Source organism: Pteropus alecto, unplaced genomic scaffold (assembly GCF_000325575.1).
Source record: "Pteropus alecto unplaced genomic scaffold, ASM32557v1 scaffold17, whole genome shotgun sequence".
NCBI classification, from domain to species: Eukaryota; Metazoa; Chordata; class Mammalia; order Chiroptera; family Pteropodidae; genus Pteropus; species Pteropus alecto.
In genome coordinates this window covers 2,224,518-2,230,608 of record NW_006440645.1, presented here as the reverse complement: position 1 = coordinate 2,230,608, position 6,091 = coordinate 2,224,518, and positions in this window count along the sequence as shown.

Below are 6,091 nucleotides of genomic sequence, written 5' to 3'. Positions count from 1 at the left end.
GACACACCGTTGGGGCACCAGGTGTCCTGCGATCTTAAACTGGCTTCTGTCATCACGAGTGATGGTGTGACTTGGTTGTAGAGACGCACATGTTGGTGAGATGTTGCTCTCATAGTTCATTAAACATTTAACAGCTCAAAAGCTCGATTTTTTCTTTCTTTCTTTCCTTAGATGGTTCATGATCTTTCATCTTTGGTTTAATCTACTTACTAATGAGATCTCTTTCTTATTTTGTTTTTTGTCTTGCACACTTTATGCAAAAGATTGCTTGTTTAATACTTAATATAGGAATAGAGTACGTTAAAATGGAAATCCTTTTTACTGTTTGAGTATCTACAGGCTAACATTTATAAAATATCTAATGCTTTTATGCTAGACATGTTAAAATAATTTGAGAATTTAATGATCACTTGCTAAAATTCTCTTTACTTGTTTTTCTTTACTTTCTCCTATAATATAATTTATAGATGTTTCATGATTTACTCTAGTACTCAGATACAAAATTCCTTTGATCCACCATCTATAAGGATTATACTTATCTATATTAGTGAGATAAGCTTATGTTTACATAAAGCAGTAGAATGAAAATTAGAAGCATCCAATTCTTATGAGGCGCCACTAGGTGGCTCTGTTACCCCATTATTTAGCTATGTTTTTAAAAACCTACAGGTTTAACATGAAATACATTCATATATTATTGTGCATGAATGTGTAAATGAACATGTGGATGATAACATGAAAATGTCGGCCTATGTGCTGTTTCTCCCACCCTCCCTTCTTGACTGCAGTCTCATCTGACAAAAACATCCGTAGTAAATATTGAAAACCTTGGATTCTACCAAAAAAGAACAACTTTTCCCAGATGCAGATTCTGAAAACAAAATTGAAATACTGCAGACCTTTTTTATGTGCAAATTTGATGTTTTTGTTTTTAAAATACTAAGTCAAATCGAAATCTAATTCATGTCCTATTGCCTGAAGCGTTTGAGTTGACACTTGAATGTGGAGTGGATCGAAGAGCACACGGGTGCTGTTGGAGAAACGTTCTCCTCGGCCCAATCCGCCGGAGCACAGGGATGAGCGCGTACTGTTCGCCTTACCTGCAGCAATATTTGCTGCGTGCTCCCTGCTCTGTGGATGTTTGCTGAACAAGGAAGCCAGGAGTGAAAGAAAATTTTCTGGGAAATTATACACAGTGTTCAAAGGGAAAAATTAATTCCCAGTTCGTATAGTAAAGCCAAAACGACACGTTTGGTCCCGGGCACATCTTACCTCTGTCTTTGAGAAGTTTTACATCGAGGATTTTTTTTCCTCCTGTGAGATAATAAATTTTATAATGGAGATCATTTCACAGGGGAAGCTTTATGACAAACTCTGGAATTGATCCCTATTAGTCAGTATTTATAATTGGAATAGATTTTTGCTGTCGTGAATCCCGGTGTTAGAATTTTATATTCTTCATGAGACAGGAAAGACTATTGATTAATTTCTATTTGATCCTCGAAGAACTGACAAGACTAATGTAACATTGAAAAATTTAAGCTCGAGCTGAATCTAGAAATATCTTAACATTCTTTTTTCAAAAAGTAAAATAAAAGACTTCAGATGGTATATGAGAACATGCCAATTTAATATATAAGATGTTTTAGTAATTCTTAGTCCGATCCAAGTAAATTTATAGAAAACCAAGTAGAATTAGAACCAGAGAAATTACTTTTTTATTCCTCTAATTTAACACCCTTTTATTTGTATTATAATTTATGTAAATGGACAATATGTCTCAGAAATCAGAAGAATCCTGAAAGAAATTCATGGAATTCAGTAAATTAAATAAAAGCAATAATAGTTTTGGAACACACTTTATATTTTGGGGCACTGGACTGCAATGCCCGAGAAGATCTAAGGGGAGAAATTGTATGAAATGAACAGATAGGAAAGGGTCTGAAAAAGAGAGTTATTTGTTGTTGTCACCTCGAGGAGGTGACAATAACGAAAACAGCCCACGTTTGGGTGCTTTTCTGCTCACGAGTGAACGCATTTCATCCTCACAGCCATTTAAGCGCTATTACCATCTCCCTCTAACAGAGGAGCTAAGAGAAGCACAGAGAAATCATGTCATTAACCTCGGGTTAGACCTGGGATCTGAGTGTTGTCTGCAAAAGAGTAAAAATGATATTGGGTATATGATGAACGTAAATCTAGGCTCAAAACTCAAGTCTGACTTTGCTTCTTGGGAAGTATGACCTTGGGAAAGTTATCTATCCTTTGCAAACTCATCTCTTCATCGGCGAAAGGAGGCCAGTGGTATCTCCCTTTAGGTATTATTATTAGGATAATTTATAAGAATAAGCTGGTAAATAGAAAGCACTCTGTAAAGGTTAGTTTTTTGGGTGTGTCTTACATTTAAAAATGACTTTGCCAATTTTAATTCTTTATTAGGATTTCATTGTTATTTAATGCCTGAATTTGTTCCTAGTTATTTAGAAGACATAGAGTTGTAAAGTTTTGCACGATTGGGGAAATAGATATCTCTTTGTTGGTTAAATTTATTGATTTATAAAATATATACTTTTTTAACACTTAAATATAAGAAAAAATGCAATGTTAAAACTGTTATCCTTTGCCTTTATTCCTTCCCCAGCTATTTATTGCTAAATGCATTCATTCATTTAAGAAGTATTTATTATGTGTCAGAGACTAGACACATAAATGTGGGGACACGTCATGAAAGAAAACAGAAATACACCTGTCTTCAAGAAGCTTATTTGAGTAGAAGACAATAGATGTAATGAAATCAGTAAATTATATAGTTAGTTTGAAGATTATAAGTGCTATGGTAAAAAAAAAATCAATCAGGGCAATGGGAATCGGGAGAGCAGGGGATAGGGAAAGGGTGAATTTTTATATAAGGTTGTCAGTATTGGACTATTAAAAAATGATGACATTTGAGCGAAGACCCAGATAAAGTGCAGGAGCTAGGCATGTGGGCATTTGAGGGACCGTCAACACAAAGGCTCTAGGAGCATCGGCAAGGAAGCCGGTGCCACTGTGTGGAATGAGAGGGGGGAGTGGAGGGACCGGAACTTGAAGGCCGTGCGTGTCAGATCCCATAAGGCCTTGTGCTCTTGCTGAGAAGGGCAGCTACTGCAGGACTCTTGACAGACGAGTGCTCTGACTTGGTTTATAAAAGGTTACTCTGGGTGTTGCGTTGACGAGATTATAGGGTACAGGGATGGAAGCAGGGAAGCTCTCCAAAGTAAAGATGGTGTTATTTCAGGACAAGGCGGCAGCAGTGGAATTGTTGAGAAGTGATTGATTTGAGATGGGACCGAAGATAGAGCCAGCGGGATTTCTTGACAGGCTGACCGTAGGGTGCGCTCATCCAGAGAGTGAGCATCTTAACATAGTCACAGGCTCCACCCCCACGCAAGGCAAAATCACAGGGGAGTGTGACTCCTAGGGTGTGTCCGCCAAAGGACGGGCAGATTGTTTGGGAGGAAGACCAAACTCTGCAGCTGTGCCCCATCTGCAGACTCGAGCCCACAGTGTCACTGTGTCTCCCCTGGCTCTTCCTAACTGAGGCATCTGTCAACAGTCCGGCCGTTTGCTCCTTCTCCGTGGGTCTCCATTGCCACCGACGAACTGGGAAATGATGCTCATATAGCGGGTGTAAGTTCCATAACCCACACCCAGGGCAGACATGTAGCTGCCTTTAGTTTTCAGTAACTGTCCCCATTCAAGACATGTTTCATTGCTTTAGGGGTTTTTAAGTCTATTTTAAGACAATCCAGTGAAATTCACGATTCTTCTCTCTTTTTTCCCAAGGGGGTCATGACAGTGAACAGGAGGCAAGACGGTGACACCTGGGCCCCAGCCTCATCTCTCCTCTGCTGCACGGGATGAACCTCATCAAGCTCGGTTTCGGGTAAGTGGCCTCTGGCTTCCAGTCATCATTCGGTGCATGTCACTCGGTGTCCTCCTGGTCCCGGCTGCCCGGTCCTCTTGGGTCTAAAGGGCTGTTCGTAGTGATTTCTGCAGTCTCCATAGAGAATGGAACTTGTGTTCTTCTGCGCCACCGTTTATGGTGTAAGTCTTGGCTTTTGGTATTAAAATTACTTACAGCTCCTGTGATATCTCTCGCACTCTGATCTCAGGATCCCTTTACATTTAAAAAAAACTGTTGAGAGCGCCAAAGGACTTTTGTTTATAAGAGTTACATCTACCACTATTTACCGTATTAGAAATTTAGATCGAAGAATGTAAAAATATTAATTTAAAAGTAATAAGAGCAAGTCCATAATAATAGTATAGTTTTAACGTTTTCCAAAACAACAAACATTGAGGAGAATGGCATTGTGTTGCATTAATAGAAGACGGATTCTGATATCTATGTTTGCATTCAATCTATCTTGGTATGTTGTTTTTGTTGAAGTATTTAAAAATATGACTTCACACAAATATGTATTTGGAAAAGGGAAGTGTATGTTTATGGTCTTTTCAAATAACTGTGGATATTTTTCTTTGATACTACACTAAAACTTGACAAATGGTATTTTCTTAAAGGATATTTATAATGTGGAATCTGAGACCAAATCAATGAACCTTTCATATTCTGCTACATGAAAAACTATTAGTTCATCTCGCTCTAAGAATGGATCTTTTACCATGACAACGATTGTGCCGTATGTAACTATTTTGTAACCTCGTTCATTGGTCGTTTGGAAAATACGTTGCTAACGTTGATACATTTCATTACATAATATTAGAAATCATACCTGTTAATATGACCATCCATCCCATTAGAAAGAGTATTTAAATACTAGTCAGCTGTTAAGCTGCAGGTAGCAGATACGAGTTCAATAACATTCTTTCACTTGAAAGCTCAAATTTTATCACGGGCAATAAATACTGTCAGTTGTTTTTCTTGAGGTGACAGACTCACTTTGTTTCTTTTCCAAAAGATGTCTGGCAGTTGCTCAAGTCTGTTAGCTATAGTTCTCTGTCAGTCATTCTTTCAAGTAAAAATGATGTTTCAGAATAAAGTAGCTATTTTTTTCTAGTTCAAACAAATCGAACAACATTTTTTAAAGTTCTCTGTCAGTCATTCTTTCAAGTAAAAATGATGTTCCACGAATAAAGTAGCTATTTTTTTCTAGTTTGAACAAATCGAACAACATTTTTTAAAACATATAAAGTAGCTAGTTCAATTCGCAACTTAGTTACTCCTCTGCTTTTCTTGAGACAACTGTCTCCTTCAGTGTGTAGCAGAAGTGTTCTAGGCATACTTCACGTTTTGTCAGAGAGTGTGTTAAAAAGACAGGTACTCAAGGGTTGGAGTTTAATAATAATAATCTTCCTGGTGAAGCCGACTTTTGTTAACGGCGTGAATACAGTGACCGCTAGTGCAGGCCGACGCTACTGTCTGATCGATGCTGAAGCACTGGCGATTTAGCCCGTCGCTGCCATTGCAAGATCAGTGAAAACCCAAACACAATGACAGGAATAGAGTAAGTATTATGATGAAAATAACTTTGACTTCGCAGACCCCCTGAAAGGGACATGTGTCTGCCAGGGGTGCACAGACCATACTCACTGAACTACAGAACTCGCTCTTACCTATTGCTTACCTCCTGGATAACGGCCCCCCAGCGGATGCTAAAGTCACCAGTGTTTTAGATCTCTGGCCTCTGTGATCTTCCCACCAGGCTGGACACTGTCGGTCATGTATACTTAGACTAATTTATTTTAAATGATAGACGGTCGCTGGTGCGGTTTTAAAAGTGGTGTATGCACTTGGAAATAACAACCCCAACATTCCTCTCTGCTCCCTCGCTCCAGGCCCGTTTGTCACGGGCGAGTCCCCTTGACCACTTCTGTGCCAGTTGTGTTGGTGACGTCCGTAGTTCTGGTGACCGTTTACCTTAATATCTGGGTTTGTGGACGTCAAGCGCCGCGCCGGCTCCGCACACGTGTCGCTCATTCGCGTTACTGTTCCCCATTCTCGTGCTTGCTCCTCTTCCTAATTCCTGAGCATTCGTTTATATTTTTATTTTTGGGTCTAGTCTTATGTCTGTGGCTTACAACGTACTCA